Here is a 23,764-nt window from a genome sequence, read left to right on the forward strand (position 1 = left end):
TAGTTCTTTGAATATGGTGTAAGGTATGTGTCTAACTACATTTCTCTCAAAATGGACAACCAATTACCCCAACTGTATTTCTTTCAAAACAGATAACTGAACTTCACCCTGATTTGAGAAGTAATTCAGTGTCTTCCAACTGATTTGTTTACCATCTTTATCATTGGTAGCAGCTAGTACTTACATAGTTCTGACTATATCCCAAGCACTCTTCTAAGGGCTTTATGTGTATTAACCTATTTAATTTCAACAACAATCATAAGATATAGGTGATATAATTGTCCTTATTTTACGATTAATGAAACTAAGGCATAGAAATTTTAACTTGCCCCAAAATGCACAGCTACTATGTGGCCTGGCTCGTGATTCAGAGCTTTTAACGATTACATGAAATAGCAGTGTATACTCCTATTTCTAGGTTCTATTCAATCTTATCAATATCTGTCATTACCTGCACCAACCCTATACTTTTACAATTATATGTTCAAATATGTTTTAATTTCTGAAAGAGAAGTTTCTCCCATTTTTTCCTTCTCAGAATTTTCCAGGAAATTACTTATTTTCTTTACCATTTGACCTATGGAATGAACTTGTAAAGTCTTATAATAATGATTACGATTATATTACATTTCTAAATTAACTTGGGAAGGATTAATATCTCAAAAATATTGTCTGTTTAGAAAGGGGCTACGTATCTGCATCTATTGGATTGTCTTACATCTTTTTTCCTATAGTTTCATAGTTTTCAAGATATGAATCATATTTTTGTTAGGCACTTTATAGTTTTTATTGTTATTGAGAATGGGTTCCATTTTTTTCTGTTTCATTCTTTAACATATTGTTGATAATATATAGGAAAGCATTGATTTTTTTCTATGCTAATTTTGTATCTAGCCATCACTTTGAGCTCTTTACTGATTTTAATAATTTTTTCCTTGGATTTTCAAGGCAATCTTTGTATGCAAATAATTATATTGTGTTCTTTTTTATAGTATGTATATATATATATATACACACACACACATATATTACTCTTTTTTGTCTTACTGCATTAGAGTAAGATTCCATTTAAGGTTAAAGATCAACAATGCTAGGATCAAATTTATCTTGTTTCTAATGTTCGTAGGAATGTTTTTTTGCTTTTTTTCCTTTTAAGTAGGAATGCTTCTTTTGTTTTGCATTAAATATGGTATTTGCTCTTGGTATATGCTAAACTTTATCAACCTAAGGAAGTTTCCTTCTATTGCTAGCTTGCCAAGACTTAATTGTTTACTTGTTTTTAATCAAGAGTGATTACTGAATTTTAGCAAACATATTTTAGCTCATACTGAAATGTCATGAGGTTTTCCTCCTTTGATCTATTTACATAGTGAATCACATTAATGGATTTCCTTGTGTTGAGTCATCCTTGAATTAATAATATTTACATGTGCCATGAGCTATGAAAACACACTTAATATTGTTGTATCCTCTTGACAAACTGACCTTTTTATTGTGAAATTTATTTAGGAATATCTAGTACATTCACATTAAATATAATTATTAATGTTGTTTAATGGGTTTAATTCTACCATCTTGCAATTTGTTTTTCATTTGTCCCATCTCATGTTTGTTTCTTTGTTGGTTCTTTCCTGCTTTCTTGGGCCAATAAAATATTTTTTAATTCTCCATTTTATTGCCTCTTTTTCTTTCTCTCCTTCCCTTTCTTTCTTTATGTGGGTGTGTGTATTAGTGATTGCTCTAAGTATTACACTACGCATCCGTAACTTATCATTATCTACTTCTAATTATTATACCATTTCATGTAGAATATAAGAATCTTCCAATAGTAGAACTTCATTTATCCCACCCAGGTGTTAACGCTATTATCATAGTTTACCATCACATATGTTAGAAATGCCACAACACATTATTTTTGCTCGAATCAATTATCTTTTCAAAAATTGAAAGATAAAGAAAATAAAATATATTTATATTTACCATTTTCAACAATCTTTAATTCTTCTTATAATTCTAAGTTTTATCTTAAACCCAGTGAACTTTCTTTAGCAATTCTTTTAGTGCCGTGACTACTATAAACAAATTCTTTCAGTGTACTTTCATCTGAAAATATTTTTAGCCTTCATTCTAGAAGAATATTTTGAAAGATATGCCACTTTGGGTTTTATGAGTTTCTTAGATCTATATAATGATTTTTTTCAGCAGGTTTTTAATACTTTTGGTTATTATTTCTTCAAATAATTATGACCCCTTTCTCCTTTTCCTTTTCTTCTGAGATGTCAATTACATGTGGGACAAGTGATATTCCATAAGATACTGAGCCTCTGCTTATCTGTTAAAATCTACTTTCTGTTTTCCAGTTTTGATATTTTCTACTGATCTGTTTTCAAGTTTTTATACTTTTTATTCTTTGGTGTCCAATCTCAAGGCATTAAGGGAAAATGCCATTTCTAGTATTTTTAATTGATTTTTTTTATAGTTTATATTTCTCTTTTGAGATTTCCCACCTGTTTGCTTATTATGTCTGTGTTTTCCTTTAAATTCTTGAACATGTTTATAATTACCATTTAAAAAATTATGTCCTAACTCCAAAATCTGAGTTATCTCAGGATCTATTTCTATTGCTTGCTTTTTTGTCTCAATTATGGGTCCCATCTTCCTACTTCTTTGCATATGTAATAGTGTTTTTATTGAATGTTGCATATTATGGATAATATATTGTAGGGCATCTGGGTTATGCGCTCCCCTTTAAAGATGTAGCATTTGGTTCTGGCTAAGAATTACATAACTGGGTAATTCTCTTGATGCTTTGGGCTTCATTTTATACTGTGTTTGGGCAAGTGTATATTAATTTTGACCTTAACCATAGGATATGGTCTTACTCCTGGCTCCTAAAAAGTAGTCTTTCTGAGGTCTTAATTTAATGACTGATGTGCTCAGTGAAGTCTTTATACTATGACTGGACCAAAACTTCAATATCTTTTAGCACTGCATAACCTCTGGCACTTCCATTCATTTCTAAGCTCCACAGCAGCTGCTGTCTTGCTGGATCTTGGGTTCTTGTAGAATCTTAACCTACAACTATAAATCTCAAACCAGCTCTCGGCCAAAGAGCTAAGGAGAATCTGCACACTAATTTCTGAGACCTTCCTCTGTACAGCTTACTCCTCTTTGGAATCATATTCTGCTAATTCCAGCTACCTTTACAACTCCTTTGATTTAATTTCTGCTTCCTCAGCTCAGTGAGACTGATGTTCTTCACTTGGGCTTCACCTCCCTATGCCACATTGTGGGAAGTGCCCCCAGACATAAAATAAGGTTGAATGTGGTACTTATCTCATGTATTTCCAGACTTTCCAGTACTCTAGTACTGTACTGGCTATTATCCAATGCCTAAAAATAGTCACCACGTATTTTGTTCTGTTTTAAAATGGAAGCGTAAATTCAATAGCAGTTACTTTGTGATGGCCTGGAAGTAAATGTCTAATAGAGGAAACATTATTTTATTCCTTGCATCTTATTTCATTAGTTCATTTCATTATATTTTCTTGCTGTTCTCCCACTAAATACACACACACACACACACACACACACGCACACACACACACATGCACACACACACACTGGCACCTTTTGGAATAATAGTTCTTTCTGTGTGTTTTTTTCTCTCACGGTCTCATTTAAAATTGGTTTTGTTTTTAAAAAGCTTTTAAATGTTTTAATTTATTCTCTATCAATGTCGATGTCAAATTCACAGTTATAAATATGGATCCTCCTTGTTTGACATTAAAACTATCATATTTAACTTCCTCTTTTCCACCTCTCTCCTCACCTGACATTTCTAGGGAACTTTTCTTTTTAGTGTACAGTTTTCTTTTTAAATTCTTTGTTATAAATTGAACTTAGTTTCACAACCACATTAAAAACAATTCTTTAGAGTTAAATCTAAGGTTTTATTGCTCACTGCTCTTTTTTCTAAAAACATAGCTTTATCTTTATTAAGTTCTGTATTTTGATTAGTTTTTGCTTGAAGGTCTACTTTAAGTCATTTTTTCAGAAAGCATACATGAGTCATATAATTTCTGAATTCTTACAAATCTGAAGCAGGTTTTCATTTGCCCTTGCATTTAGATAATAGCTTGGTTCAGTCTATAATTCTTGAAACATAATGCTTTTTCCTTCAGAAGTCTTTACATTTTCTCTAAGATTTTCTGGCATTAGTGCTACAAATTAAAAATCTAATGTCGTTTTTTAGTGACTTTTTTTTTCACGGTTGGCTGCCTCCAGCATTTGTTCTTTATCCAGAACACGGAAAACCATCTGAGCATGATTTCTTTTCATTATACCTGCCCAGTCTTTACTAAGCCTTTTCCATGTAAACAATGAATCCTTCAACTCTGAAATTTTTTTCTTTGATTATTGCTTTTCATTCATTCATACTACTTTCTCCTTCCAGAACTCCTGTAACAGCAATATTGCTTCTCCTGCTTCAATCTTTTCTGCCTCTCAACTTTTCTCTTGAATTCCCAACTCTCAGAGTTCTAGAAGGATGTCTCATATTTACTCTTCTTTTTATCTCTAAGATCCATTTTTTGTGTCTTGATTTTTACTTTACTTTTTAAACAAAATTAATATATGATGCTTTTGAACCTAAGAAAATTAGCTCCCCCACCCCCAAGTTCTTCCCTTTATTCTACAGCAACTCTGTTATACTAGAGGTTGTTTAATCTGAATGCTCAACATTTGATCCCCTCATTTGAACCACTGAATTTCTCAATTTACCTGGCTATTTTTCTCTTACAGAGGAGAATTAGTTTTTCTAAGATGAACACCCAAACTGTGAATAGTGGCTCATCAGTCCCCTTCATTCATTCCTACCTGTACCATTTCCACCTCTAACTCTTTAGCTTCATGGATCCGGGTGAGAATTTTCTGATTATGATGCATAAATGACCTTTTTATATTTCTTTTACATTCCTTGGGTTGTTTCTTTCTGAAATGGAAAAGAAGAAGGCATCAAATATGTGATTGGGATATCATCTTTGTCACAGCAGTTCCTATTTATTTTTTCTAAGCTGTGACATGAAAATTTTATATTCGTTTCTCACTTAAAATTATTTAAAAGAAAAATTGGATATACTTCAAGTTCCTTCCTTATAGAGAAGTAGGAAGGTTGTTCTGGTTCCAACAATCTTATGAAAAGAGTCTCTTGTAAAGGAGGAAGGGGGAATGCATTTTTAAGTTACTTTCCTCCCACTGAAAACATTTTGAAATACTTTCCTTGAAACCACTTTTACAATCTTGAGTTTGCCGTAGACTTCTGTGTCCAACTGCCTAAACAAGGATAGGAGATTATGCCCATGAAAGTTAACCTCTGCTGAATACAACCATGAAGTAGAAAAAACACTGGGAACATCTGTATTTTATACTGCCAATATGTTTTCTCCTATTCTGGAGGCACAGGATGCCTTTACCCTGTCAGCTGCAAAAATATTATCTCTCTGCAGGAATGAAACAAGTGTGGAATATATATTATGCTACCACATTACATGCATACCTAAGCAGAAAACAAAGAAAATAACCATTTAATATATAACTCAATTTTGCCTCTAGGGACAGATAAAAAATTTTATTTTAATACCCAAATGGTACAGTACATAAAAACACATGGGCAATGTGATAGGGCCAAGCCAGGCTCTTTTGGCCTAGATGCTGGTGGCTAAAAATTTATCATCTAACCTCATCCTAATCTTTCCCTCTCATAGGCTATATTTTTTATGAGGGCCAGGAATTTGGGGCAAAGGAAACCAAAACCCGTCACCATTTTTCAGCAGATCATTAATTTCTAAATGACTGTGGAAAATAATTATTGGCTGATATTTTTCAGTTTCATTTCAAACATAATACCTTATACTGTTTACTTAAACAATCAAAATAGTAAAAAAAAAAAAGTAATTAAATTGGTAATTTAATAACTTCAGATGATTCCAGAGACTTAGCAGTGTTTATCCACTTATAAATCAATAACTTTACATTTGGAATCTTAAATCTAATTTAATGAGCATTCTGCTGGCAGCCATTTTATTTAGGATTCGAGCTTATACAAATACACGTAACAGAGGCTTTTACGTAGATTACAATGTACAGTTAACTTTTGCAGACCACATGACTGACTTGAATGTATAAACCCCTATGATTCCATTATAACTGTTTCTTAAAAATTTGAAATGCTTTTAACCAGAGAAGAGGTTGTATAGGAAGGGTGTTCTCAATGTGAGGAATCTCGATGCTGCTCAGTTATTTGCAACATGTCTGAAATGGCTCTTCTAACACTGGTTCTGTCTTTGAAAGCCCATACAGAGCAGTAACATGACTTTCTTAGAGGCAATAAGTGAAAAACATCCCAAGATAATGCCACTGACTTACTTCTTTTTTTTTTTTTTTTTTTTTTTTTTTTGTGCGCTGATCTAACAAATGCCTATTTTTTTTTTTAATTATTTTTTTTGGGGGGGGTACACTAGGTTCAATCAACTGTTTTTATACACATATCCCCATATTCCCTCCCTTCTTTGACGCCCCCCACCTCGAGTCCCCCCCACCCTCCCTGCCCCAGTCCTCTAAGGCATCTTCCATCCTCGAGTTGGACTCCCTTTGTTATACAACAACTTCCCACTGACTATTTTACAGTTGGTAGTATATATATGTCTGTGCTACTCTCTCGCTTCTTCTCAGTTTCCCCTTCACCCCCTGCCCCCTCCCATACCTCGAGTTCTCCAGTCCATTCTCTGTATCTGCGTCCTTGTTCTTGTCACTGAGTTCATCAGTACCATTTTTAGATTCCGTATATGTGAGTTAGCATACAATATTTGTCCTTCTCTTTCTGACTTACTTCACTATGTATGACAGACTGTAGTTCTATCCACCTCATTACATATAGCTCCACCTCATCCCTTTTTATAGCTGAGTAATATTCCATTGTATATATATGCCACATCTTCTGTATCCATTCATTTGTTGATGGGCATTTAGGTTGCTTCCATGTCCTGGCTATTGTAAAGAGTGCTGCAATAAACATTATGGTACAAGTTTCTTTTGGGATTATGGTTTTCTTTGGGTATATGCCCAGGAGTGGAATTACTGGATCATATGGTAGTTCTATTTGTAGTTTTTTAAGGAACCTCCAAACTGTTTTCCATAGTGGCTGTACCAACTTACAGTCCCACCAACAGTGCAGGAGAGTTCCCTTTTCTCCACACCCTCTCCAACATTTGTTGTTTCCAGACTTTGTGATGATGGCCATTCTGATTGGTGTGAGGTGATACCTCATTGTGGCTTTGACTTGCATTTCTCTGATGATGAGTGATGTTGAGCATCTTTTCATGTATTTGTTGGCCATCTGTATGTCTTCTTTGGAGAAATGTCTATTTAGGGCTTCTGCCCATTTGTGGATTGGGTTATTTGCTTTTTTGGTATTAAGCTGCATGAGCTGCTTGTATATTTTGGAGGTTAATCCTTTGTCCGTTGTTTCATAGGCAATTATTTTTTCCCATTCTGAGGGTTGCCTTTTAGTCTTGTTTATGGTTTGTTTTGCTGTGCAAAAGCTTTTAAGTTTCATGAGGTCCCATTCATTTATTCTTGATTTTATTTCCATGATTCTAGGAGGTGGGTCAAAAAGGATGTTGCTTTGATGTATGTCAAAGAGTGTTCTGCCTATGTTTTCCTCTAAGAGTTTTATAGTGTCTGGCCTTACATGTAGGTCTTTAATCCACTTGGAGTTGATTTTTGTGTATGGTGTTAGGAAGTGTTCTAATTTCATTCTTTTACATGTTGCTGTCCAATTTTCCCAGCACCACTTATTGAAGAGGCTGTCTTTTTTCCATTGTATACTCGTGCCTCCTTTGTCAAAGATAAGGTGCCCATATGTGTTTGGGCTTACTTCTGAGTTCTCTATTCTCTTCCATTGATCTTCCTTTCTATTTTTGTGCCAGTACCATACTGTCTTGATCACTATGGCCTTGTAGTATAGTTTGAAGTCAGGAAGCCTGATTCCACCAACTCCATTTTTCCTTCTCAAGATTGCTTTGGCTATTCGGGGTCTTTTGCGTTTCCATACAAATCGTAAGATTTCTTGCTCTAGTTCTGTGAAAAATGCCATTGGTAATTTGATCGGGATTGCATTGAATCTGTAAATTGCTTTGGGTAGTACAGTCATTTTCACTAAGTTGATTCTTCCAATCCAGGAACATGGTATGTCCCTCCATCTGTTTGTGTTGTCTTTGATTTCTTTTATCACTGTCTCAAAGTTTTCTGCATACAGATCTTTTGCCTCCTTAGGCAGGTTTATTCCTAGGTATTTTATTCTTTTTGTTGCAATGGTGAATGGGAGAGTTTCCTTCATTTCTCTTTCTGCTCTTCCATTGTTAGTGTATAGGAATGCAAGAGATTTCTGTGCATTAATTTTGTATCCTGCTACTTTACTAAACTCATCAATGAGTGCTAGCAGTTTTCTGATAGAGTCTTGAGGGTTTTCTATATATAATATCATGTCATCTGCAAAGAGTGACAATTTTACTTCTTCTTTTCCAATTTGGATTCCTTTAATTTCTTTTTCTTCTCTGATTGCTGTGGCTAACACTTCCAAAACTATGTTGAATAACAGTGGTGAGAGTGGACACCCTTGTCTTGTTCCTGTTCTTAGAGGGAATTCTTCCAGTTTTTCTCCATTGAGAACAATGTTGGCTTTTGGTTTGTCATATATGGCTTTTATGATGTTGAGGTAATTTCCTTCTATGCCCATTTTCTGGAGAGCTTTTATCATAAATGGATGTTGAACTTTGTCAAAAGCTTTTTCTGCATCTATTGAAATGATCATATGGTTTTTATCCTTCAATTTGTTGATATGATGTATCACGTTGATTGATTTGTGTATATTGAAGAATCCTTGCATCCCAGGGATAAACCCCACTTGATCGTGGTGTATGATTTTTTTAATGTGCTGTTGCAGTCTGTTAGCTAGTATTTTGTTGAGGATTTTTGCATCTATATTCATCAGTGATATTGGTCTGTAGTTTTCTTTTTTTGTGACATCTTTGCCTGGTTTTGGTATCAGGGTGATGGTAGCCTCGTAGAATGAGTTTGGGAGTGCTCCGCTTTCTGCAATATTTTGGAAGAGTTTGAGAAGGATAGCTGTTAACTCTTCTCAAAATGTTTGATAGAATTCGCCTGTGAATCCATCTGGTCCTGGGCTTTTGTGTGTTGGGAGATTTTTAATCACTGCCTCAATTTCTGTACTTGTGATTGGTCTGTTCATGGTTTCTATTTCTTCCTGGTTCAGTCTTGGAAGATTGTATTTTTCTAAGAATGTATCCATTTCTTCCAGGTTATCCAATTGATTGGCATATAGTTGCTTGTAGTCGTCTCTCATGATGTTTTGTATTTCTGAGGTGTCCGTTGTGACTTCTCCTTTTTCATTTCTAATTCTGTTGATTTGCATCTTCTCCCTTTTTTTCTTGATGAGTCTGGCTAATAGTTTATCAATTTTGTTAATCTTCTCAAAGAACCAGCTTTTAGTTTCATTTATTTTTCTTATGGTTTCTTTCCTTTCTTTTTCATTTATTTCTGCTCTGATCTTTATGATTTCTTTCCTTCTGCTCACTTTGGGGTTTCTTTGTTCTTCTTTCTCTAGTTGTTTGAGGTGTAAGGTTAGGTTGTTTATTTGATAATTTTCTTGTTTCTTAAGGTAGGACTGTATTGCTATAAACTTCCCTCTTAGGACTGCTTTTGCTGCATCCCATAGGTTTTGGGTTGTTGTGTTTTCGTTGTCATTTGTTTCTAGATATTTTTTGATTTCCTCTTTGATTTCTGTAGTGATTCCTTGGTTGTTTAAGAGTGAATTGTTTAGCCTCCATGTGTTTGTCTTTTTTGCAGTTTTTTTACTGTAATTGATATCTAGTCTCATGGCGTTGTGGTCTGAGAAGATGCTTGATATGATTTCAATTTTCTTGAATTTGCTGAGGTTTGATTTGTGACCCAAGATGTGATCTATCCTGGAAAATGTTCCGTGTGCACTTGAGAAGAAAGTGTAGTCTGTCGTTTTTGGATGGAATGTCCTATAAATATCAATTAAGTCGAGATGGTCTAATGTGTCATTTAAAGCTTGTGTGTCTTTATTGATATTCTGTTTGGATGATCTGTCCATTGATGTAAGTGGGGTGTTCAAGTCTCCCACTATTATTGTGTTACTGTTGATGTCCCCTTTTATAGCTGTTAGCATTTGCCTTATGTATTGAGGTGCTCCTATATTGGGGGCATAGATATTTACCATTGTGATATGTTGTTCTTGGATGGATCCCTTGATCATTATGTAGTGCCCTTCCTTGTCTCTTTTAATAGTCTTTACTTTCAAGTCTAATTTGTCTGATATGAGTATTGCTACTCCAGCTTTCTTTTGACTTCCATTTGCATGGAATATCTTTTTCCATCCCTTCACTTTCAGTCTATATGTATCCCTTGGTCTGAAGTGGGTTTCTTGTAGGCAGCATATAGAAGGGTCTTGTTTTTGTATCCATTCAGCCAGTCTGTGTCTTTTGGTTGGAGCATTTAATCCATTTACATTTAAAGTGATTATTGACATGTGTGTTCCAATTACCATTTTCTGAATTGTTTTGGGTTTGTATTTGTAGGTGTTTTCCTTTTCTTGTGTTTCCTACTTAGAGAAGTTCCTTTAGCACTTGTTGTAAGGCTGGTTTGGTGGTGCTGAATTTTCTTCACTTTTGCTTGTCTGGAAAGCTTTTGATTTCCCCCTCAAATCTGAATGAGATTCTTGCTGGGTAGAGTATTCTTGGCTGTAGGTTTCTCTCTTTCAGGACTTTCAGTATATCCTGCCATTCCCTTCTGGCCTGCAGAGTTTCTGTAGAAAGGTCAGCTGTTATCCTGATGGGTTTTCCCTTATATGTTGTTTGTTGCTTTTCTCTTGCTGCTTTTAATATTTTTTCTTTGTGTTTAATTGTCATTAGTTTGATTAATATGTGTCTTGGTGTATTTCTCCTTGGGTTTATTCTGTATGGGACTCTCTGTGCTTCTTGGACTTGGTGAATTATTTCCTTTCCCATGTTGGGGAAGTTTTCCACTATAACCTCTTCAAATATTTTCTCAGACCCTTTCTTGTTTTCTTCTTCATCTGGGATGCCTATAATTCAAATGTTGGTACGTTTAAGGTTATCACTGAGGTCTCTGAGGCTGTCTTCTAGTCTTTTTATTTTTTTATCTTTTTCCTGCTCTGTGGCGTTTATTTCTCCCATTCTATCTTCCAACTCACTTATTCGTTCTTCTGCCTCAGTCATTCTGCTGGTTAGAGCATCTAGAGTATTTTTAATTTCAGTTATTTTGTTATCCATTGCTGTTTGTTTTTCTGAGTTCTTATGAACTGTTTCTTGTACTTTCTCTAATTTGTTATCAAGATTTTGTATCATTTTGACTATCATTACTCTAAATTCTTTTTCAGGCATTTTTCCTATTTCCTCCTCATTTATTTGGTCTTGTGGGTTTTTTTCCTGCTCCTTTGCCTGCATGGGGTTTCTTTGTTTCCTCATGGTTGTCCAAGCTTTTGGGGTTGCTTGTCCTGGTGATAGAGGTGTTTATAGAAGACTGTCCAAGCCTCAGACTAATGTCCAAGTATTGGATTAAATGAATATTCAGTCTAGGAAACACATACATGTATAAGACACACAATTATTGAATCCGTTAGGACATAAGGCTCTAGAAAGACCTGACAGAACCCCAGTGTGCTATCAGATATTCAAAGAGAAACCCAACAGAAATTGACAACTGAAACAGAACAAATCAGAGACAAAAGCAAAAGCAAACAAACAACAAATAACACCCTACACATACAAACATCAATCCAGGGAGATTTTGTAAGCTAGGATCAAATATAGAAATGAGCTGGAGTACCACCAGAGAGAATGGAGATTCTCAGAATGTAATTAGACAACTGTACTAAGAACTAAGATAAAGACAAAAGCCTAATATTAATACCAAGGCAGGGGAGAAAAAGATGGCGGCGAAGTAGAGAGACGTGGAGTGCATCCCTCTCCACAGATGCATTGGGAATGCACGGAAGGAGGCAGTCATTCCCACAGAGAACCAGCTGAACACCAGCAGACGGCCTCGGACACCGGAAAGGGCTGCGGAGAACCTGACATAGCCGGTAGGGAGGCATCTACGAGGGCTCAAAGAGGGTGAAGCGGCGGAGCTGTGGCAGACGGGAGGGAGTGAGAAACATACGGAGGGTCCGCAGCGCAGCTCAGCGTTCCCGGACCGAGACATCGATCCGCGGCTGAACGGAGGGTCCAGGAGCGGGAGCGTGGGAACCGGAGAGCTGGTTCAGGGGGAGAAACATTGTTGCCGGTAGGGTGACGGACCGAGAGGACAGGAGGGAGGAGGTCCGCGGAGAGGAGTGCCGATCCCTGAGAGCTGCCCGGCCATGATGGCGGCTGGAGGCTGCAGGCTCCCGGGCGGCGGGGAGGAGCCGCGCGCATAGCCTCTCCCTCTCTTTCTGCGCCTCTGCAACAGGCAGCGGAGAGACGCCCTGCGGGGCCACATAAGGCGCTCAGGGATAACAAGTACCCTCAGGCGCTCGGGCGGGGCTAGATTAAAACTCCTTGCAACGCCAGCAGCAGGGAGGCTGCCGAGAGAAAAAAAAAAAACAAACCAGCATCAAAAAGAAAAAACCCCGAGAGAGGCCCAACTCTAAGACTTTCTGTGTACGCCTGAGCCACCAGCGCTCTATGCAACAGGCACCTCCAAGCCTGACTGAAGCAACAGTGCGCCACTGCTCACTCCCTCCCAGGAGAAGGAGCCACTATTGCACCCTCTCCCTCCCCACACACCGAGGCTTACAGACGAACAATAAAGGAACCTCTGCTGGTCACAGAATAACGCAAAAAAAAAAAAAAACTCAAGGCAAGGAAAAGGACACTTACAGCTGAGACGCTAAGGAAACAGAAATAGTAGTATCAATACCTATTGAACTGGTCCATTCGGAGATCAGTTCTGGATTTTTTTTTCTTTTTTTTTTTTTTTTTTTTTTTTCCTTTCTCTTTTTTTTTTTTTTTTTGATTTATTAAATACGATCTTAGCCCTAAGGGATCTACAAGTTTTACAACATAATTTTATAAGGATATTTTTCACTCTTTTTTTTTTTTTTTTTTTTTTTTTTTTTTTGCCTTTTAAAATACTTCTATATCTAGCTAAGTTTTTGGTAGTACGGACAAAATATCTTTCATACTTTCCTTTCATCCCTTTCTTTTATACACTTCTATTCCTTTCTTTTTCTTTGCATATTTCCAACCACATTACGCTCTTCTGTTCCCCTTTCTTCCAGCCATTTTAAGTGTATTTTATCTTAACATACTTATAAGCAACACTATCGGTCTGCTCAGACTCCTTGCTCTATTCTCCAGATGATGCACTGCCTTGGTATTAATATTAGGCTTTTGTCTTTATCTTAGTTCTTAGTACAGTTGTCTAATTACATTCTGAGAATCTCCATTCTCTCTGGTGGTACTCCAGCTCTTTTCTATATTTGATCCTAGCTTACAAAATCTCCCTGGATTGATGTTTGTATGTGTAGGGTGTTATTTGTTGTTTGTTTGCTTTTGCTTTTGTCTCTGATTCGTTCTGTTTCAGTTGTCAATTTCTGCTGGGTTTCTCTCTGAATATCTGATAGCACACTGGGGTTCTGTCAGGTCTTTCTAGAGCCTTATGTCCTAACGGATTCAATAATTGTGTGTCTTATACATGTATGTGTTTCCTAGACTGAATATTCGTCTAATCCAATACTTGGACATTAGTCTGAGGCTTGGACAGTCTTCTATAAACACCTCTATCACCAGGACAAGCAACCCCAAAAGCTTGGACAACCATGAGGAAACAAAGAAACACCATGCAGGCAAAGGAGCAGGAAAAAAACCCACAAGACCAAATAAATGAGGAGGAAATAGGAAAAATGCCTGAAAAAGAATTTAGAGTAATGATAGTAAAAATGATACAAAATCTCGATAACAAATTAGAGAAAGTACAAGAAACAGTTCATAAGAACTCAGAAAAACAAACAGCAATGGATAACAAAATAACTGAAATTAAAAATACTCTAGATGCTCTAACCAGCAGAATGACTGAGGCAGAAGAACGAATAAGTGAGTTGGAAGATAGAATGGAAGAAATAAACGCCACAGAGCAGGAAAAAGATAAAAAAATAAAAAGACTAGAAGACAGCCTCAGAGACCTCAGTGATAACCTTAAACGTACCAACATTCGAATTATAGGCATCCCAGAAGAAGAAGAAAACAAGAAAGGGTCTGTGAAAATATTTGAAGAGATTCTAGTGGAAAACTTCCCCAACATGGGAAAGGAAATAATGAACCAAGTCCAAGAAGCACAGAGAGTCCCATACAGAATAAACCCAAGGAGAAATACACCAAGACACATATTAATCAAACTAACGACAATTCAACACAAAGAAAAAATATTAAAAGCAGCAAGAGAAAAGCAACAAACAACATATAAGGGAAAACCCATCAGGATAACAGCTGACCTTTCTACAGAAACTCTGCAGGCCAGAAGGGAATGGCAGGATATACTGAAAGTCCTGAAAGAGAGAAACCTACAGCCAAGAATACTTTACCCAGCAAGAATCTCATTCAGATTTGAGGGAGAAATCAAAAGCTTTCCAGACAAGCAAAAGTTAAGAGAATTCAGCACCACCAAACCAGCCTTACAACAAGTGCTAAAGGAACTTCTCTAAGTAGGAAACACAAGAAAAGGAAAACACCTACAAATACAAACCCAAAACAATTAAGAAAATGGTAATTGGAACACACATGTCAATAATCACTTTAAATGTAAATGGATTAAATGCTCCAACCAAAAGACACAGACTGGCTGAATGGATACAAAAACAAGACCCTTCTATATGCTGCCTACAAGAAACCCACTTCAGACCAAGGGATACATATAGACTGAAAGTGAAGGGATGGAAAAAGATATTCCATGCAAATGGAAGTCAAAAGAAAGCTGGAGTAGCAATACTCATATCAGACAAATTAGACTTGAAAGTAAAGACTATTAAAAGAGACAAGGAAGGGCACTACATAATGATCAAGGGATCCATTCAAGAAGAACATATCACAATGGTAAATATCTATGCCCCCAATATAGGAGCACCTCAATACATAAGGCAAATGCTAACAGCTATAAAAGGGGACATCGACAGTAACACAATTATAGTGGGAGACTTGAACACCCCACTTACATCAATGGACAGATCATCCAAACAGAAAATAAATAAAGACACACAAGCTTTAAATGACACATTAGACCATCTCGACTTCATTGATATTTATAGGACATTCCATCCAAAAACGACAGACTACACTTTCTTCTCAAGTGCACACGGAACATTTTCCAGGATAGATCACATCCTGGGTCACAAATCAAACCTCAGCAAATTCAAGAAAATTGAAATCATATCAAGCATCTTCTCAGACCACAATGCCATGAGACTAGATATCAATTACAGGAAAAAAACTGCAAAAAATACAAACACATGGAGGCTAAACAATTCACTATTAAACAACCAAGGAATCACTACAGAAATCAAAGAGGAAATCAAAAAGTATCTAGAAACAAATGACAACGAAAACACAACAACCCAAAACCTATGGGACGCAGCAAAAGCAGTTCTAAGAGGGAAGTTTATAGCAATACAGTCCTACCTTAAGAAACAAGAAAATGATCGAATAAACAACCTAACCTTACACCTCAAACAACTAGAGAAAGAAGAACAAAGAAACCCCAAAATGAGCAGAAGGAAAGAAATCATAAAGATCAGAGCAGAAATAAATGAAAAAGAAAGGAAAGAAACCATAAGAAAAATCAATAAAACTAAAAGCTGGTTCTTTGAGAAGATTAACAAAATTGATAAACCATTAGCCAGACTCATCAAGAAAAAAAGGGAGAAGATGCAAATCAACAGAATTAGAAATGAAAAAGGAGAAGTCACAACGGACACCTCAGAAATACAAAACATCATGAGAGACTACTACAAGCAACTATATGCCAATCAATTGGATAACCTGGAAGAAATGGATACATTCTTAGAAAAATACAATCTTCCAAGACTGAACCAGGAAGAAATAGAAACCATGAACAGACCAATCACAAGTACAGAAATTGAGGCAGTGATTAAAAATCTCCCAACACACAAAAGCCCAGGACCAGATGGATTCACAGGCGAATTCTATCAAACATTTCGAGAAGAGTTAACACCTATCCTTCTCAAACTCTTCCAAAATATTGCAGAAGGCGGAGCACTCCCAAACTCATTCTATGAGGCTACCATCACCCTGATACCAAAACCAGGCAAAGATGTCACAAAAAAAGAAAACTACAGACCAATATCACTGATGAATATAGATGCAAAAATCCTCAACAAAATACTAGCAAACAGACTGCAACAGCACATTAAAAAAATCATACACCACGATCAAGTGGGGTTTATCCCTGGGATGCAAGGATTCTTCAATATACGCAAATCAATCAACGTGATACATCATATCAACAAATTGAAGGATAAAAACCATATGATCATTTCAATAGATGCAGAAAAAGCTTTTGACAAAGTTCAACATCCATTTATGATAAAAGCTCTCCAGAAAATGGGCATAGAAGGAAATTACCTCAACATCATAAAAGCCATATATGACAAACCAAAAGCCAACATTGTTCTCAATGGAGAAAAACTGGAAGAATTCCCTCTAAGAACAGGAACAAGACAAGGGTGTCCACTCTCACCACTGTTATTCAACATAGTTTTGGAAGTGTTAGCCACAGCAATCAGAGAAGAAAAAGAAATTAAAGGAATCCAAATTGGAAAAGAAGAAGTAAAATTATCACTCTTTGCAGATGACATGATACTATATATAGAAAACCCTAAAGACTCTACCAGAAAACTGCTAGCACTCATTGATGAGTTTAGTAAAGTAGCAGGATACAAAATTAATGCACAGAAATCTCTTGCATTCCTATACACGAACAACGGAAGAGCAGAAAGAGAAATTAAGGAAACTCTCCCATTCACCATTGCAACCAAAAGAATAAAATACCTAGGAATAAACCTGCCTAAGGAGGCAAAAGATCTGTATGCAGAAAACTTTAAGACATTGATGAAAGAAATCAAAGATGACATAAACAGATGGAGGGATATACCATGTTCCTGGATTGGAAGAATCAACATCGTGAAAATGACTGTACTACCCAAAGCAATTTACAGATTTAATGCAATCCCGATCAGATTACCAATGGCATTTTTCACAGAACTAGAGCAAGAAATCTTACGATTTGTATGGAAACGCAAAAGACCCCGAATAGCCAAAGCAATCTTGAGAAGGAAAAATGGAGTGGGTGGAATCAGGCTTCCTGACTTCAAACTATACTACAAGGCCATAGTGATCAAGACAGTATGGTACTGGCACAAAAATAGAAAGGAAGATCAATGGAACAGAATAGAGAACTCAGAAGTAAGCCCAAACACATATGGGCACCTTATCTTTGACAAAGGAGGCACGAGTATACAATGGAAAAAAGACAGCCTCTTCAATAAGTGGTGCTGGGAGAATTGGACAGCAACATGTAAAAGAATGAAATTAGAACACTTCCTAACACCATACACAAAAATAAACTCCAAATGGATTAAAGACCTACATGTAAGGCCAGACACTATCAAACTCCTAGAGGAAAACATAGGCAGAACACTCTTTGACATACATCAAAGCAACATCCTTTTTGACCCACCTCCTAGAATCATGGAAATAAAATCAAGAATAAACGAATGGGACCTCATGAAACTTAAAAGCTTTTGCACAGCAAAAGAAACCATAAACAAGACTAAAAGGCAACCCTCAGAATGGGAAAAAATAATTGCCTATGAAACAAGGGACAAAGGATTAACCTCCAAAATATACAAGCAGCTCATGCAGCTTCATACCAAAAAAGCAAATAACCCAATCCACAAATGGGCAGAAGACCTAAATAGACATTTCTCCAAAGAAGACATACAGATGGCCAACAAACACATGAAAAGATGCTCAACATCACTCATCATCAGAGAAATGCAAGTCAAAGCCACAATGAGGTATCACCTCACACCAATCAGAATGGCCATCATCACAAAGTCTGGAAACAACAAATGTTGGAGAGGGTGTGGAGAAAAGGGAACTCTCCTGCATTGTTGGTGGGACTGTAAGTTGGTACAGCCACTATGGAAAACAATTTGGAGGTTCCTTAAAAAACTACAAATAGAACTACCATATGATCCAGTCATCCCACTCCTGGGCATATACCCAAAGAAAACCATAATCCCAAAAGAAACTTGTACCATCATGTTTATTGCAGCACTCTTTACAATAGCCAGGACATGGAAGCAACCTAAATGCCCATCAACAAATGAATGGATACAGAAGATGTGGCATATATATACAATGGAATATTACTCAGCTATAAAAAGGGATGAGATGGAGCTATATGTAATGAGGTGGATAGAACTACAATCTGTCATACAGAGTGAAGTAAGTCAGAAAGAGAAAGACAAATATTGTATGCTAACTCACATATACGGAATATAAAAATGGTACTGATGAACTCAGTGACAAGAACAGGGAAGCAGATACAGAGAATGGACTGGAGAACTCGAGGTATGGGAGGGGGCGGGGGGTGAAGGGGAAACTGAGAAGAAGCGGGAGAGTAGTACAGACATATATATACTACCACCTGTAAAATAGTCAGTGGGAAGTTGTTGTATAACAAAGGGAGTCCAACTCGAGGATGGAAGATGCCTTAGAGGACTGGGGCAGGGAGGGTGGGGGGGAATCGAGGGGGGGCGTCAAGGAAGGGAGGGAATATGGGGATATGTGTAAAAAAAACAATTGATTGAACCTGGTGTACCCCCAAAAAAAATAAAATAAAATAATAAAAAAAAAAAAAAAAAAAAAAAAAAATACCAAGGCAGTGCATCATCTGGAGAATAGAGCAAGGAGTCTGAGCAGACCGATAGTGTTGCTTATAAGTATGTTAAGATAAAATACACTTAAAATGGCTGGAAGAAGGGGGAACAGAAGAGCGTAATGTGGTTGGAAATATGCAAAGAAAAAGAAAGGAATAGAAGTGTATAAAAGAAAGGGATGAAAGGAAAGTATGAAAGATATTTTGTCCGTACTACCAAAAACTTAGCTAGATATAGAAGTATATAAAAAGGCAAAAAAAAAAAAAAAAAAGAATAAAAAATATCCTTAAAAAATTATGTTGTAAAACTTGTAGATCCCTTAGGGCTAAGAGCGTATTTAATAAATCAAAAAAAAAAAAAAAGAGAGAGAGAGAAAGAAAAAAAGAAAAAAAATCCAGAACTGATCCCAGAATGGACCAGTTCAATAGGTATTGATACTACTATTTCTGTTTCCTTAGCGTCTCAGCTGTAAGTGTCCTTCTCCTTGCCTTGGGTTTTTTTTTTTTTTTTTTTTTTTTTTTTGCGTTATTCTGTGACCAGCAGAGGTTCCTTTATTGTTCGTCTGTAAGCCTCGGTGTGTGGGGAGGGAGAGGGTACAATAGTGGCTCCTTCTCCTGGGAGTGAGTGAGCAGTGGCGCACTGTTGTTTCAGTCAGGCTTGGAGGTGCCTGTTGCAGAGGGTGCTGGTGGCTCAGGCGTACACAGAAAGTCTTAGAGTTGGGCCTCTCTCAGGGTTTTTTCTTTTTGATGCTGGTTTTTTTTTTCTCTCGGCAGCCTCCCTGCTGCTGGCGTTGCAAGGAGTTTTAATCTAGCCCCGCCCGAGTGCCTGAGGGTGCTTGTTATCCCTGAGCGCCTTAGGTGGCCCGCAGGGCGTCTCTCCACTGCCTGTTGCAGAGGCACCGAAAGAGAGGGAGAGGCTATGCGCGCGGCTCCTCCCCCCCGCCCGGGAGCCTGCAGGCTCCAGCCGCCATCATGGCCGGGCAGCTCTCAGGGATCGGCACTCCTCTCCGCGGACCTCCTCCCTCCTGTCCTCTCGGTCCGTCACCCTACCGGCAACAGTGTTTCTCACCCTGAACCAGCTCTCCGGTTCCCACGCTCCCGCTCCTGGACCCTCCGTTCAGCCGCGGATCGATGTCTCGGTCCGGGAACGCTGAGCTGTGCTGCGGACCCTCCGTATGTTTCTCACTCCCTCCTGTCTGCCACAGCTCCGCCGCTTCACCCTCTTTGAGCCCTCATAGATGCCTCCCTACCGGCTATGTCGGGCTCCCCGCAGCCCTTTCTGGTGTCCGAGGCCGTCTGCTGGTGTTCAGCTGGTTCTCTGTGGGAATGACTGCGTCCTTCCATGCATTCCCAATGCATCTGTGGAGAGGGATGCACTCCACGTCTCTCTACTTCGCCGCCATCTTTTTCTCCTCGACTTACTTCTTAACTTGCATTTTTATTGAATTATTAAGTTGAAATATTTGTTAACACCTAATACCCTATTTCTTTGTATCTTCACATTCACTTACTCTGTTTTAACTCTGACAATGTCTTCTGCACTATTTCTTCCCTATAGGAAACTTTTTGGAATCAACTAATCCATCCATACAGAATGTATTAGAAATATCCTCCACAAAACAGGGGGCTAAATTTATTGTTACTGTAATCCACACTGCTCTGCCCCTGTGCACAAGACACCCAAGTAGCTCTGGAAGCCTCCAGAGGATGTGCAGGAATGAAGCTATAGCCTTTGGACTCATCACTGCTTCTCTGTGAGATGCTGTCCAGTCTTGCACTAATGTTGTCTCCTGGGAGCGTTTCAAAGCTACCACACCCTTAATACATCAAATAACTGTGCTGCATTCCCTCCACAGTTTGTAAAATTCTTCATACAAATGACTTCATCATCTGTTATAATTCTACTTTCCACAGGGTTCAAAAACCAGTCCTTGGGCCATGTGGGAGATAGCACCACGTAATGCCCCCCCACCTGTCCCTCTCTCAGGGGGCTTATAACCAACCTCTTTAAACCAAAAAAGAAAAAAAGAAGAAGAAAAAGTGCAGATCACACACACAGACACTCAGGCAGACTCCAAATCCCAGTATCTGCTCAGACGGAGCCCCTTGCCCCATTTGTAAATATTCAAAGATCACCCCTTATCAATGAATAATCTACTATTACTCCATGAACATTCTATTGCCATGCTTACCTCAGAATGAAGCTAGCACAGAGGAAAGCAAGCGAGGAGATGAGGAGAGGCCCACTTCCTCCTCATCTGAGCCCAAAACCAGCAGTCACCTTTGGTCTCCCCAGTTGCATGTGCCAGTAAATTCCTCTTTTTGCTTAAGTCAGTTTGAATTTGATTTAATATCACTTGCAACTGAAATAATCTTGACTAATATACTAATAACTACCAAATTTTATTGGCTTATGTAAATATCATTTCCTCAGGAACTTGAAACAACAAATCCCTGAGATTTCCAACCAAGAAAACTACAGCCTGATGAGTGATTTAATTAAACATGTACATATAGATCACTCCCCAAGCTACATACATGGAAATGAGCAGAGACAAATCTGAAAGAGACAAAAAAACAAAAAACAAAAAACTTTCACATTTTGAAATGGTGTATTAAGGAGAAGACATACGCCCAATGTCTAGAACTGGGAAGATAAATGATTCCATTTTATGTTGTTATTAAATTGTATTACTCTTCATTAAAGTTAAATGCATTTAGAGGAATTAAGCTTATCAAAAACTTGACAGCGTAATATAAGCGATGATTCCTTGTTTATTTGACGACATCCTCCTGTGAGTTGATTCACAATTTTAATTTTGGAAAACAGTATTTCTTTGATGGGGACTGACAGAATGATGTGAACTGCTGCATCATTTTGCCTGAAGTCATATTGATTGTGAAAGGAAACAGAGGCCAAGTGACTTAACCAATTTTTCAAGGAGCACTATGACAGTAATGTTTCTATATTGTCAGAGGGATCACATCAAATTTAGACCTGAAATTAAACTTCAGGAGGTGATCTCCTATCCTTTTGAAGATAAGCACAATGGAATTCTATAAAGACAAAAATTCTAAATATTTTTAGTGGAAAAAAAAACCCTATTTTTTTTCAGTTTATTTATTTATTTATTATTTTTTGGGGGGTACACCAAGTTCAATCATCTGTTTTTATACACATATCCCCGCATTCCCTCCCTCCCTCGACTCCCCCCCACCCTCCCCGTCCCAGTCCTCCAAGGCATCATCCATCCTCGAGTTGAACTCCCTTTGTTATACAGCAACTTCCCACTGGCTATTTTACAGTTGGTAGTACATATATGTTGATGCTACTTTCTCACTTTGTCTCAGCTTCCCCATCACCCCCCACCTCCCCAAACCTCGAGTTCTCCAGTCCATTCTCTGCATCTGTGTCCTTGTTCTTGTCTTGTCACTGAGTTCATCAGTACCATTTTTAGATTCCGTATATGTGAGTTAGCATACAATATTTGTCCTTCTCTTTCTGACTTACTTCACTATGTATGACAGACTGTAGTTCTATCCACCTCATTACATATAGCTCCACCTCATCCCTTTTTATAGCTGAGTAATATTCCATTGTATATATATGCCACATCTTCTGTATCCATTCATTTACTGATGGGCATTTAGGTTGCTTCCATGTCCTGGCTATTGTAAATAGTGCTGCAATAAACATTATGGTACATGTTTCTTTTCAGATTATGGTTTTCTTTAGGTATATGCCCAATAGTGGGATTACTGAATCATATGGTAGTTCTATTTTTAGTTTTTGAAGGAACCTCCAAACTGTTTTCCATTGTGGCTGTACCAACTTACAGTCCCACCAACAGTGCAGGAGAGTTCCCTTTTCTCCACACCCTCTCCAACATTTGTTGTTTCCAGATTTTGTGATGATGGCCATTCTGATCGGTGTGAGGTGATACCTCATTGTGGCTTTGACTTGCATTTCTCTGATGATTAGTGATGTCGAGCATCTTTTTCATGTGTTTGTTGGCCATCTGTATGTCTTCTTTGGAGAAATGTCTATTTAGGTCTTCTGCCCATTTGTGGATTGGGTTATTTGCTTTTTTGGTATTAAGCTGCATGAGCTGCTTGTATATTTTGGAGGTTAATCCTTTGTCCGTTGTTTTGTAGACAACTATTTTTTCCCATTCTGAGGGTTGCCTTCTAGTCTTGTTTATGGTTTGTTTTGCGGTGCAAAAGCTTTTAAGTTTCATGAGGTCCCATTTGTTTATTCTTGATTTTATTTCCATGATTCTAGGAGGTGGGTCAAAAAGGATGTTGCTTTGATGGTTGTCATAGAGTGTTCTGCCTATGTTTTCCTCTAGGAGTTTTATAGTGCCGGGCCTTACATGTAGGTCTTTAATCCATTTGGAGTTTATTTTTGTGTATGGTGTTAGGAAGGGTTCTAATTTCAAAAAACCCTAATTTTAAAAATATATATTAAAATTATGTATCAATACTAAGTACCTACTTTGGATACAATGGTAAGTAAAACAAATAAGTGAGAGAGCTTGCAACCTAGTAAGAGAGGAAGCATTAATCCCATCACAGAGAATTATAATTCCAATTGGGACAAATGTTACCAGAGAAATGTGTCTACCTCCATAGAAGCCAAAACTGGGAGCTTTACTCTAAACAGACTAAGGCAGGATTTCGTGAAGAAGTGATATTTGAAGAATGA

General features: G+C 37.5%; 1 protein-coding gene across 1 annotated transcript in view; it reads right to left on the minus strand.

The window, feature by feature from the left end:
• MEGF10 (multiple EGF like domains 10) overlaps positions 1–23,764 on the minus strand; it is a 269,700-nt gene that overhangs the window by 195,704 nt on the left and 50,232 nt on the right. The window contains exon 2 of the mRNA XM_057736130.1: positions 4,879–4,993. The gene's annotated coding sequence lies outside the window, so the exon portion shown is untranslated. The remainder of the gene's footprint in view (positions 1–4,878; positions 4,994–23,764) is intronic.

The sequence above is a fragment of the Hippopotamus amphibius genome, chromosome 1 (genome assembly GCF_030028045.1).
Source record: "Hippopotamus amphibius kiboko isolate mHipAmp2 chromosome 1, mHipAmp2.hap2, whole genome shotgun sequence".
In the NCBI taxonomy this organism is placed as follows: domain Eukaryota; kingdom Metazoa; phylum Chordata; class Mammalia; order Artiodactyla; family Hippopotamidae; genus Hippopotamus; species Hippopotamus amphibius.